At 44.4% G+C, this 14,077-nt stretch overlaps 1 long non-coding RNA gene across 1 annotated transcript; it reads left to right on the top strand.

The window, feature by feature from the left end:
• Positions 1-9,032: 9,032 nt before the first annotated feature.
• On the top strand, positions 9,033-12,424 carry LOC107545770 (uncharacterized). The gene is made up of 3 exons (XR_001604061.2): positions 9,033-9,612; positions 11,603-11,677; positions 12,394-12,424. It is a non-coding gene; the product is annotated as an uncharacterized LOC107545770 (long non-coding RNA).
• Positions 12,425-14,077: the final 1,653 nt, after the last annotated feature.

The following is a 14,077-nucleotide window of genomic DNA, read 5'->3' as shown; positions in this document are numbered from 1 at the left end:
ACCTTGTTCACAGTCACTGGGATGCAGGTGGCAGAGCGGGTTTCCATCTTGGATTATTTAATGCTCTTGCTCATCCCATTATAAACCTTTCCTCTACTGGTTCCCTGATCATTCTCCAGTCTCTTTTGCAAGGAGCTGGTAGACTGTCAACTTCTCACATTCAGTGACTGTGCACCAAGGCTCAAAAACCTTTAAGCCACTGGGACAGAATGCAAGGTGAGGACACAGTGGCTCTCACAGATGCCACCTCTCCTCCCAAACGAATGTGCCTCTTGTGACTCGCACACAGTAATGGAAATATCTTGGTCTCAAGCAAGGTATTTAAAATTAGCCCAACAAATGCTACAGAATGTGTGATGCTCTTCTGGCCCTGTAGAATATGAAGTTACATTTCAAAACATTGGGCTTTCTTACATGTTAATCACACTACTAATCAGCTTTGCCTCGGCACTCCCTTCCCCAGCGCATCCACGAGGACGCTTGGTGAAGGCTGGGTGGAGAAGCAGCAGGGGCAGGAACACAGGGGCGGAATGACAAGGACTGCAGTTGGAGCCATAGCCTCGCTTGATAGGAGAACATCCATACCAGCCACAGAATTCACAAGAAAACACAGGCACACGAAAAAAGGAGAAAAGCTTAGATATTGCTAAAACTGCCCTGACATATTCCACACACACTGCTTGATAAATATTTTATTGTGATTCCAGGAAAAGCTTTTAAAGGAATACATGCGCCAGCAGTTATGGGCAAGGGATGCCTCCTTCTCAGAGGTGGGAGGACTGTCAGCTCTCACCTGCTAAGGAGAGGGTGGGGAAAAGCCCACCAGCATGCCGGCTGAGATGTCCTCACTGACAGATTGAGAACAAAAGTCAAAGGGCCAGAGTCCCAGGCAGCAGCTCTTCCTTACGTGTTAACGGAAAATGCACACAAATACCTCCTAGGCAGCCCTCCGTGTGATTTGAATAAATCAGAGGCACTGGGCTTGTGCGTGCCCACTGATGTGTTTTGCATAACAATTTATTGCCAAACCCCTGCAGGAGGAGGCCTGGCTCCTTGGAATGGACGGTGCAACCGTTAGGGCTGGTGCTGAGCTCTACACTGCTGGCCTCTCATATCCAGGCCTCGGCCCATTTCTGACTGGAAAATTCAGGCAGGTATTTAACATCATTCTCTCGTTCAAATTAAACTGGAGAAGTTGCAGTATTCCAAGTTAACTGGGAGTCCGGGTAAAATGTTAAAAGTATTTTGAGCTTTGTTTCCTTTGTTTTTGGCCACTTACCAGTACCATCCTAAATGTCTTCCTTACAATCAATACAAGTTACCGAAGTGTGTGTGTGTGTGTGTGTGTGTGTGTGTGTGTGGTGGCGGTGGTGGTGGATATCCACATGTCCCTGCTAGACAAGGCTGCTTACATCATCAAAACATTACCATGAAAAGTGATCACTGACAGGCAATTAACTATGATGAGAAAAGTGTTATTTCTGAAATATTCAAATAATTTAATTTGAAAGCCTGTTGTTCCACTCAAGGGTTTACATACTTACATTTGGGATTTCACCTGCGATTGGAAATGATATAGAAATTGCAGCTTTAAAAGCTACTCGACATAGTGTGTAGTCATAAACGTGTCAGAAGCAGAGGTATATTATTAATAGCACCTAAAAGCATAAATAGAAGTACAAATTGTGAAAACACTTATCTCCCTAAGCTACAGTAAGCTAAGAAGTAAATCCTAGCCCTTGGCATTTTTTTAAATCTACAAAAGGACTGCTATAGTAGGTTCCTTCTTTTCTTAAATGGCCTTTCAATAAATACAAGAGTCAGTTAAGAAAGGCATTTACTTGAATTCAAGTGATTATGCTGCCAGGACCTCAGTATAATTAATTGTGGGTGGCAGAAGTTTTAAATGAGCCTAAATTAGGGATTCTAGTTTATTTATTAATTTTTTACTCTACTGCTGTAATTAGAGAAGCCTTGGGTTAATCTTAAAATTGTGCCTTGTCATGGAACATCATTCCTACATGCTTTTATGACAAGCCCTATTGGCATATTTTTTTAATGACCACAAATGTGGGATACAATGCAAATATACATCAGTCGAGCCTCCTTCCACCCCCCCACACACACCCTGTTATATCTGTTTCCTTTCGTTCACAACCCTCACATTTTCACCCCTAATATTGTACTGTTCCAATTTTTGCCAATGTCTTCAATGTCAAAGAAAATTATTTTAGTCACAGAGTCTGATAACTTATTTCATGAAAGAACACAAAACACTCTGCCTCCAAAATCTCCGCTTGCCTACGCCGCCGGAACCAAGGGCTGAAATAGCCACATTTCACAAAAAAACATTTACTACAAACGGGTGGTCTTATTTTGTGGAATGTGCTGTAAGCAATGCCTCCTCTGCAGAGCTGAGCGTGTCTCCAGGCTGCGGGGCATCCCTCTCTAAACCTGCAACCAGCTGAGCAACTGAGCTAATGAGTTGCAGGAGGCAGAGGATCCATAACACGGTTGGGAGAATTCTGCGTTTAGGATCTCTAACACCAAAATGGGGAGGAATCCCGTAAAAGTTCAATACAGCAGAGAAAAAGTTCTACCTGAGGAGCAATTTTATGCTAATCATTTAATTGGCATTAGAATACTTCCACAGTCATGTTTGTCTAGCTGTCAAGATATTAAAGGCAAATATACTTTTAAAAGGCACCTGACTGGCCACTAATGCCTTTACCCTGAAATTGAAATATCAGAAGATATTGAGACATTTTCCACCCTTCATCCTAACATGAAGACTAAGCCTCAGACAACAAGCATTCACCTGCTATTACACAGTTCATACTGCTAACACTGAAAAAAAAAATTGTGTTCAGTTCATTAGCTCCATCTATCTTTTGCCACCCTTTCGCAAGTTGTTTCATTAACTGCATGCATTCTAGAACACTGTTCTGAGCACAAAGGGATCCAACGGCACACTTCCTGCAGCCTAAATAAAATAACAGTGCAGTCTCCCCAAAGGTGACTGTGGAATTATCATCTGCCTTCCCAATTCCCGAACTTCAAAGCACACACATCGCCTTGTGGACAATGCGGCAGGGTTCGCACATGCCATGCCTCCCGGTTTTAACATTAAAGTACAGAGCAAGACTCGCACACAGACAGACATCCTGCAGGGAAGGACGCAGACGGCGGGGAGCCGGAGGGCGGGAAGGGTCCCCGCTCGCTTCACCTACCGGCATTGTCCATGTCTCGGGAGTGGCGAGCGAGCTCTGCAGCCTGCGGCCGGCTAACGAAGCACCCTGCCCGTCTGCTGATTACCGGTCCCCGCTGGCACACGGAGCACACTCCATGCACTGTCTGCAGGAGACGCCGCAAGGAAATTTATATCTCCAAGGATGACAAACAGCCATTAGGTCCATTACAGGCTGATTAAGAGAGACTGAGCCTATCAAGTGGATAATTGAATCCACTGGGGTTTTCACCTCTGTTCTAAGCAAAGGAGGGGAAAAAAAAAAAAAAAATCACTGCAGCGTGGAGTGTGTTGCACGTTTCAGAAAAGACGTGCACAGGCTATGCAGAGCGCAGGGCTGCTCCCCAAGATGCCAGCGCGAACTTGAGCAGGGAGGCAGAGGTAATGAAAGGTAGAAAGGCATCTTGAAAACACAATGCACGATCCTTTCTCTGCGGCTGGTCGAAATGGGGTCCGGTCTTCGTCACTCATCTCACGAATGACTGGACAACTTTTCAATGTGAAATTTTACAGTTTTCTTGTAGTTGTTATTGCTGTTGGGGACAAGCAAGGAAGAGCAGATAAAACATTTTAAGACAAAGGCTATCTTCAGATTTTCTGCTCCAAGTAGGTGCTAAGAAGCCGAGTCCTGCATTTTGGTTGTTTTCTTCCTGACCAGTGTTTCTATTTCTGGTCAGGATTCCTGCCCACCTAGCCTAACAGAGAAAGTCAGAGGACTTTTAATAAATGTCACTAATCATACAAGACATGATGGCCATATATATCAAGGGGCGCTACAATCCGTAGGCATTTCAGTAACAGGGATCTGAGGATGAAGAACACTGCGTTGACTAACCCAGGAAAACCCATTTCACTTCTTTTCTTTAATTTGGCTATAGAAGGACGACCCTCCAAGACACCTAGAGCTGCTGACACCACCAAAGCACAAGGACCGGCAGAGTGCCGAGGGAATCAGAGGTCACGCCCTGTGGCTGTTATGATGGGGTTAGAGGGTGGGGAGGGCATCTCTGTATTTTCTGCATTTTCTCAGGGACAGTGAAAAAAATTTACAATGGCCTCATTTGACCTCTGATACAATGAATCCCAGTACAGTCAGATTCTACAGGTTTTTTACTTTGACGAGTTTTTAAAAAACAGTTTTTGGTGTTATTGTTCCGCAGGGTTGTTGAATCTAAAAAGCAATTCATTTGCTTAGCATTTCTTTATGCCATTGGAATTTCTAGTGACAAACCACTTGTAAATTATTCAGAATCTAGTCTTCCATTTCAGTAGCTTCTAAATATTTTTCCTTTTAATGGAATTTCATGTTTACCTATGGATTTGGGGCTCCTTTATTGTTTAAGCAAAATACTTCATTTATGATATCATAAGTAGTACAGAAGTATTTTCCTCCCAGAAAGGTTGACTTTCTCAGTGATTTTGCCCTGAGATTTTTATTCCTGTTCTTTTAATTCCGTCACACAATTTTGAGGACATATCACTATTAATTTCAAAAAAATTCTTCATATGTTTTAAAAAATGCTTGGATCCCTTAAGACTGAAATCACTGTGGCTTCCATGCCTCATCTTCCTGCCCTGATTAAGACTGCTAACTACCCAGAGTGTCATAAGGAGAAAATCTAGGGCAGACTAACTTTTTTTTTTTTTTTTATTAAAGAGAAGAGTTAGGAAAATACAAAATATAAGAGAAGGAGAAAATACATCATGAAGACTGAGATTCTGGAAAGGAGTAGCTAATAAGTGTCATCTGCTGGCAGTGTACGCTAATATAAATGTGTTTCTATTGGCTGTGTACAGTTCAAAATGTGGCTTTTGGTTATTTTTAATACGGTCAGTCCCCAATATTACAAATGGATTGTGTTCCAGCGTTTGTTTTGTTGCTCATTTGAAAAACACTTTTTCTCATAAACACTGATTGGGTTCCAAGGCCAGACCATTAAACATTAAACACTGCTTAATTCATGATGTGATTTATGTAAGATCCACAATCTCATACACAATTCTAAAATTCAAAACCTTCTGAAAATCTTAAGGTTTTTTTGGTGGTGTTTTTTTTTAAGTTTGCCTCTTAAATGCATCAGTGTCACTACCTGAGCAGAAGTGATGTGAGGCTATTTAAAATCTCTATTTATCTCACTTAGGATATTATGTTTTGCTACAGAAATTCTGATGTTATCGGTTACGGGAATCTGTTCAGATCCTGCTGGGGGTGATCCATAATATATAATATAGGCATATGTTACCTTTCTAATTTTGCGATTTAAAGGGGTAGAAAATAATCCTTTCTAGTGTTTTGCCACAGGGCCCCCTTCCTTTTTTAGGAACTCCCTCTCTCCCTCTCACACCTGCTAAGTACCCGAACCTCTCTAACTATTGATGACGTCAGACATAAACAAGGGGTGGGCAACACAGAGAGGGGCCTAATTAAACGAAACTAATATTGAGTGTCTGTTAGAGATGGGGGTGTTTAAAAACTGCATAAATTCCCACGGACACATCTGCTTCCTGTCTCCCTGCATTTGCCCCCCAGCACCACCACTGTCCCTACCTGGCACCAGAAAGGCAAAGTGACAGTGAAAAGCCCCACTGAGTGGCCTCAAGCTCCAGGGAGAAGCCAGGCCCATCCTGGATTTAGTTCCGACCCATATTAACATGCACTCATTAGGGAACGTCTGAGTAGAAAGCGTTCACCAGGCTCTTTCTCATTGGCCCAGAGAAGCTGTATGGCATAGCAGCAGCGTCAATAAGCCTAATGTTCGACATCATGTTTTAAATATGAGTTCAGTTCCCATTTTTTATTAACTTCCCCATAGGTGTATTCCTCAGCTTTCTTAGAATCAGGCTGATCTGCTTGAGGCTAATGGTATCTCGGAGCATTTGCATCCAAAATACCCTCAGTGAGATTCCACCGACAGAGAGGAGGCTACGACCTGCCCCCGGCTGGGGTTTTAAGGGACGGTTTGTCTGAGGTTGACCGTAAGGTGTTCGTGACTCTGGGTCTGACCAGCTGAGGGGGCAGGGGCAAGGCTACCAGGGGCATCCAGCACCACCTTCAGATGCATCACCGAGGACCTGGTGATCAGCTGGCCATTCTCATATCTTTCTTCAAAAAACTATTGGTCTCTCTCTTTCAATTTCAAAGAAGAAGAGAAAGTCTTCGCTTCCCAGAGAAGTTTTTCTCATTTCATAATATTCCTTAACTTTTCTGTGAGAAAGTTACCTGGATTTTGGGGACACAGGGAAGAGCTGAGGGTAGGTGGCAATCATGCTCTGGCTCTTCTGACTGAAATCTGAGCCCAGGTAGACCCAGAGAAGTTCAAGTGGATGCTGTGCAGAATAAGAGGCTGGAACACTTTCCAAGGGGTGTGGCAACTCCAGGATCACAGGCTAAAAATAAAATGGTTTGGCTTTCAGGGGGCCAATTGGAGTCCTTTTCTACAAAGCTAAGACTCTGTTCCTTGCAATGAAAAAATTAAGAGAATGAATTGCTCACATAATTATATTGCTTAGCCCAGCAGATCTCCTGGACACCTGGGTGAGCTCATCAGACCTTCTCCCTTTCTGATTCATACAAAGAAATCAAGTGCCAGAATATTGATTACCGATTAGGAAGTAGTCGAGCTCGCTCCCAAGTTCCTTTGGGAACATTCTACTGGAAATCTGTTCTGAAGAGATTTGGCCACTGCTTTTACAAGAACTGCTATCAGATAGAGATAGTTGCATGGAGCAAAGTGCTTGGTAACTCTCCTAAGTACTAAACCAAATCCCTGAACTATTAAAAATAAAAAAGTGCACAGGAGAAAGTTTTGCAACAGAGAGTAGTTCCAGGAAAAACTGGGCAACCCCTCCCTCAAAAAAAAAAACCAGTTACACATTTAACTAATATTTTATTATCTGGATTTTAGGACAATAGTTGCTTGACATGCCCTGTTTTTTATTATTCCCATTTCCCTTTGAGATTTCTCTTCTGGTGTCATGGGGGAGGAGGGGTCTCCTGAATTACTCATTAAAGTGCTTCTCTTCCTTTGTACATGGTCCTTAGAGTATGTCTTCCGTTCACACAGACTCAATAACATCTTAACGCAGAGACCACGAAAGCTCCCCGCATACTCGGAGCTTTGTCTGGAACCTAGGCCTTAACGAAGCTGTAGCCTTCAGACACAGCCGGTTGACATGTCTGGACTTTTGGTCAAGGTGGTCTGGTGAGTCCATGCTTGGACACCACCCTTCTGCTCCAAACACATAGTGATGGCAGATCAAATATTAAATAGGTAAGTCACAGCTGGGCTTGAAAAGTTAGATAACCACTTAAATGAATTAGAAAGGAGCCCAAAGCTCTTGAGCTGTAGACTGAGGCCTGCTGTGCTCACAGTGCTTTGTGCTGGAGGCAGGAGGCCACGTGCACGGCTCCGATGTGGAGATGGGTTTAAAAGAGCTCCACTCGAGGAAGGAGGTGTCAAAACCAGGCTGCAGGGCTGCTTGAACGGGGCTCCCCAACTCAATAACATAAACGGGGAAATAAAAAATGACTACTGATCTATTTCCAGAAGCCATGTCTTTATAAGGCCTGGATGGGCAGTGGGAGTATAAATCCCCAAAACCAAGAATGGAATAAGATGTGTATGAAAAACAACAGAAAACTATGAAATAAAAAAGGTGGATGCGCGATGAGACTAGATGGCTGTGGAAAATAAACTCCAAGGCAATCTCGGAAATGAAAGAGAGAGATGGCATTTAGACCAACACAGACTTCTCATTAGCAATCGTAGGTGCCAGGAGACAAGATGCTGAATTTAAAAATTATTTCCGAAGGGAAGCTAAGTTATAAATCTATAAATCAAAGCAGAATAATCTATGCTTACCGTTATCCAGATCAATTTATTTATCACTTGGAAGATTTTAAAAACAGTTTTCAGCAATTTCACATACACTTTATTATGGCTAGTGCTCAAAAAATTGTCAGCAGACAACCAGGTCACCGGAATGTAGAGGAAGGAGCTTGTCTGATTTGGTGCTGAGTAATTGGCAAAAGGGTGCTCTTGACTCCATCCATGGGCCTGTTGCTTAAAGGGCAGTTACAGCTGCTTGTGGAGGAGCCTACTGCTATAAAACCAGCAAACAAAAGGAAAAACTACTTCATAGAACCCAATCCAGGGATATACAACCTGAACAAGTTTTCTCCACAAGCCATCACTTAGCTGAAAGTATGACAGGTGCCCACCCAAACCAAATAGCAAGTTTCCTTCAACCGGCAGATGGCAGGCAGGTGCATGCTGGCTTGATTGAGAGAAGCCTGTGCCCCAAACTCACAAAGATGCTTGTCTCTAGAAGGCTTTAAGGGGGTCAGACTACTGTTTTCTAAGATGAGCAATCAAGGGCTGCCAACCGGCAGTCTATAAAAAGCTGGCCTTCTCACATAATCATTTGGTCAGGCCAGACCTTGAAAGTGTTAGTCAAGGCATATACTCTCAATTTGCCAAAGTCCCCACCATACCCTATTGCCTTAGATTGAGTTGTACACACACCTACAAGACCTACCTGGCTCCTGAAAGCATTTGTGCCCAAGTCAGTAGAATAAACTGATACCCTCTCAAATCCCTCCTGGACTCATGATTTTATAAAGAAAGGGTGTGGTGTTTCAGTTATCTAGATAGCATGGACAGGGGAAAAGGTTTAGGCTGGGTCTTAATGAGCTGTTCCTATAGGGTGGCAAGGGCAACACCACCTAGCAAACAAAAATAGTCCTTTCATGGGATATCTTGCTGGGTTTCATCAGGCAAGGTATCCTAGGCTCTGAGTGACTGGAATTTAAGTGGCTAAACATTTCTTTGTAACAAGATGTTTCTTGGAATGCCTTATTAATCATAAATTGATTACCTCTGCTGCAATATACAGCCCATGAAAGCAGGGATCTAGTCAGTCTTCATGACTCTGAGAACACTACTAAGTGCTCAGCAGTTGTGTTTAGAAGGATGCATGACCACCTAAGTGATGTGTGGATAAATAAACAGACATCATGGTAAGACAAGGCCCATTCTCAAGTTCAGCCATTTCACATTTTACCGACTGGAAAATCCCATCATGCCTCTAAAGTACTCATCACTTTTTCACTCATTCATCAATTTCCACTGGATGTCTTTAAATAGCCCGAAGAAAACTGTGGTTCCTCCTACACAAGTACACTTTGCCATCTCTTAGGAAACAATGGTAAGTACTGATACTTATTTAGCCAGCAAATTAGAGAAATGATTCTGTGTCACCATGCTGCTATTATCTTCTTTTCCAGGCATTGAAGAAGAAGTGGAGGCACCTGAGTCCTTGTATGACCCCAGGACACCTAGAGCAACATGCTGAGTACACAGAAGGTAATCAACACATGCCTGGCTGATTTAACTGGGAACTAAGCTCTCAGGATTTTCCCACTAAGACCACTGTTCTAAGGAAGTAAAGGATAAGATCTTAGCTATTAATTACTAGGGAGGAATCTCGGGTACTGGCCATTCAGGCCACCAAACTTGGCACAGGTAACAGTGAGCATCAACACCAGCCACCTAAGGATTTGTTAGGACCCTAGCAAACATCTAGCTACATATAGTCTTTGAGGAATGTAAGGCCAAGTCATTCCTCCAAGACAATTGCAGGGAAGTTCCTGAGAGCCATGCGGGGGAAAAATGAGATAAACATTTGTCTCTGATATGAGGGGCAAGACAAGGAAAGGCACTGCATCACAATCAGGGGCTAACCAAGTTCTAACTAAGAGCAGGGAAGTGGGACAAGATGGGGAGCCCCAGTGGTTGTTCCTAGAGAAGTAATTAGCCATCCTCTGGCTGCCTTCTCTACCGGATTCACAGTTCTGCTTTCAACTCACTTTTCCCATTGTATTTTCATCGGTATTAGCTTTATTCTTATAGCCCTGGAGGTCAGAAGTCTGAAATGAGCCTTACAGGGCTTGTCAAGGTATCAGCAGGGCAGTTCCTTCTGGAGGCTCCAGGGGAGAACCCATTCCTTGTCTCTTCCAACTTCTAGAAGCAGCTGGCATTCCTTGGCTTATGGCCACATCACTCCAATTTCTATTTCTGCTGTCACAGTGCCTTTTCTTCTTCTGACCTTCTTGCCTCTCTTCTATAAGGACCCTTGTGATTTTATGAATAACATACAGCTTCCTAAAGTCAGTCTTTTCTTATAACCTGTTCAAACCAGGTTTTAGAAGCAAGCCTATTTTAGATTCTTTCATCTCAGGGAGGCTAGGGTGAGTAAGTATCTTCCTGGAAGTCATTCCTTTTCCTCTCCTACAATGATATAAATGAATGTGCTCTTCCACATTATGGACAATGAGAACACAGGGGAAAACCAAACACAAGGGGTAGAAAGAAAGATCCAGAGTATACAGCAGAGTGACGTGGCCTTCACGTGGATACCAGGAGCAAAAGCAAAGGAGGGAAGAAGGCAGGAGTGAGGGCAGCTCTGAAAGCAATGGGACCTGGCTCAGGACACAAGACAGAGACAGAAAGGGTGTGGGCCAGCTGAGTGAATTCACAGGACTCGCAGCAAGTCCTCACCGTTGGATGCCGTGACTCTTACAGAGAGCTTTGGTATTTCTATAGCAAAAACCATTCACTGCTTGAAAACCTACTATATTATCCGCTCAGGAATGTTTGCTGTAATTATTTATTACTAATACTCTGATACAGACATACATAAGACCATCTCTTTGCTAATGAAGCCCAGGTAGATGGGAGCCTCTACGACAGGAATAACCACTAGTTGGTAAACCTTCTGAGGAAGCATGAGCCGCTCAGTTAACCACCCCCAGCTTGGAAAATGGAACATATGCTAAAAAGACTAAGACATGACAAGAGTGATACCCAGATCTGTTTTGCTGGGGACAGGAAAAGTATTTTCCATGGTCAATTTTGCAGAACCGACGGGTCAAGATTCAATTACCATTTGCATAGTGCTATAAACTATCTGGAATTCGCTTGGGATAGTTAAATCACTTCAGTTTGATGATTAGCAAACTGTGTTAACTTTATATAATCTCTGCAGACTGGATAATTCTCAGATATGCTCTTATTCTCGAAGGTACTATTTTAAGAGCCCCTGGTAGCTACTGCTTACATAAGAAATAGTTTGAACCACGGGGAAACTTAAAAGGAGTCTGATAGGAACAAACTCTTCTCTGAGTGAGTTTACCTATAACCCACCTACTCATAGACAGGCAGGAAATAGGAAAAGGTTGCAGAATTAGCATTAAAATAGCAACATCAGCTTGCCATGATTCACCAGCCTGTTTATCTTTAGAGGGCTAAATTAAGTAGAACGCCCTGGCAACATTCTCTTTCTTTATTCTAACAGCGTTCCTTCTCTCTTCAAAAAACAACCAAACTCTGGTCATCTTCATGGAAGCCTTCACTGGGGACTAGAATTAAGGTAGGGCACTGTTCCCTTAAAATTTGAATTAAGTTTTAAATTTACAATTTAAAATGTGAACATCAAAATACAATACACAGCATGGAACTCTCAGTTTGCATGAGTTCATCAAGGCAAGTCTGCGGTGTTTGCTTCGGGCACAGCGTATGGCTTGCTCTGTGAAAGTCCTAATTAAAAATATGTTAGCTCATCAGTCATTTGAGTCTGGAAACATTTAAATAATTAAGCTCCAAAGCCAGTCAGCAACACAGAATGCTCATGACCCTGGAGATGTCCTGGGCCTTGTCTGCTCTGCTCAACAGACCAAAAAGCTCCCCTAGAGCCGAGTAAACGTAACATCCTCCACAAGTAAACGTGGCACAAACCCCTCCGTTTAGGTTCATGCCTAATAAAGCCAGAATGTCAGAAGTTTATCACCTATACTCCTTCCTTTACTAATTAACCCTGAGCGTGCCATTTGACATAGTTACCTTAGCTCATATATATTTTAGTGGCCGTCACCTAATTGTACCTATTAATGAGGAACATCATTCCTTATCCAGCTAAATTTTGCATCAAATGTGTCACACCTTATAGCAGTTTCTAAGTTTGTTCTTACTACGAGAATCTAAAATAAGCTTGCTTCTAAAACCCGGTTTGAAAAGGTAACAGGAAAAGACTGACGTTAGGAAGTTTATGTTATTCATAAAATCACTATGTAATAGTCTTCATTTCAGACTGTCTTCCCTCAGCTGATGTGTTTGCAGAGAAGCTCGGCTAAAGCAAGCGAATTGGAAGAAGGGAGCCCAACGGTGTCAGGCAGCCCCACAGACCCACTCACCCCACCCACCCCTGGTTAATGAGAGCAAAGCAGGGCCGAGTCCCAGTCCTCTGTCACGGCGCCAGCACAGTCTCCGGGCACAGGAGCAGGAGCCAAGCCTGGCATGCCCGAAGCACAGGCTGCTGGCTCTGCAGTGGATGGCAAGCTCTAGAGGGTGTAGAGTGTGGCCAGCTGGGTTTAGCCAAGGCCAGTGCCGAGGCCGAAGCCGGGGCTTACCCCCTGGACCATATTCAAGCCGAGGGCTTTCCCTGTCTCACTTCCTCGGAGGCAGCAGCAGCGACACCCTGTCTTCCTGTGGAAGACGATTAGTGGCATTCAATCTATGCCAGTTCCCGAGTATTGTATCCAAATTCCACCAGAATATTTTCATTGGTTCTAAACACGAGTAGTTAACCTTGAATGGCTTTTCAGATGAACAGCTGTCAAAAACACACACTTATTTTACAAATTCATTCAATCAGCACTCATTGAGACGGATGCAGGCGGGGCACTGAGCAGAGTGACAGGGGCTCAACGGCGCACAGGCCACTGCCCTGAGAAGCCACCGTGGGGCAGAGATAAAACAAGCGCATGACACTGGTGGAAGTCCACACCCCACGTGTCCAAATACGCAGAAGCTATAAAATCAAGCTAACAAACCGTTACTTAAAACGCATTCTATCGCCGACTGGTGTGGCTCAGGGGTTGAGCATTTATCCACAAACCAAGAGGTCACTAGTTCAATTCCCCATCAGGGCACATGCCTGGGTTGCAGGCTCCATCCCCAGCAGGGGGCGTGCAGGAGGCAGCCGATGGATACTTCTCTCTCACCGATGTTTCTATCTCTCTCTCCCTCTCCCTTCCTCTCTCTCAAATCAATAAAAAAAATATTTTTTAAAAAATGTGTTCTACCCTCCAAGACAAATATACCTTCATAATGACCTGGAACATGGCCATGCTGAAAGCCCGCTCTGACCCGAGGCTGACCCTCCTCTGCCCACCCCAGGTTTGCCCTGCACTGCGAGGGCTGCAAGCCACACTTGCATCCACATTTATGTCAACACACCAGACAAACAGCCCCCCCCAGGAGACCCCAGTGGTCTTGGGGTACAAACGCCAGCAGTACAGTCTGCCCACGTCCTCATAAAGATGGGGCTGGGGCACCAGCCCAGGCGGGCCCTGGAAGTGGTCCGATCAGGAGCTTGGACCAGGAGTTCCAGGACCCCAGGTCCCAGGGCATGGCCTAGGAAAGGGTCAGGGCTCCAGGCAGCACATACCTCTCCTAGGACTCCTCGTCTCTGAGGATAAGGGAGCACCGGGCCATCCTCTGTCTAACCGGAGTCCTGCGAGCCGTCCCTAATCCACTTGACCTTCACCAGCCTTAGCCAGAGGCCCATGGAGGCACTGCTGTGCCCTGCCTCCCTCCTGAACTCAGCCCCCTCAGGTCTGTGGCCTGAGTGCCACATTCACGCTGCTCTTGGTCGGGCGCTTGGAAGCGTTCTGCTGCTCTCACCCCCCGGACGGGGGAAAGGCTGTGTCAGGGCCCCTGGCTGCACAAGCTTGTCCTCTGCTCCGGTACCAGCCTGCGGGGCAGGGCGCTT

The sequence above is a fragment of the Miniopterus natalensis genome, chromosome 5 (genome assembly GCF_054644295.1).
Source record: "Miniopterus natalensis isolate mMinNat1 chromosome 5, mMinNat1.hap1, whole genome shotgun sequence".
Taxonomy (NCBI): Eukaryota; Metazoa; Chordata; class Mammalia; order Chiroptera; family Miniopteridae; genus Miniopterus; species Miniopterus natalensis.
This window is presented reverse-complemented; position numbering and strand designations above follow the sequence as displayed.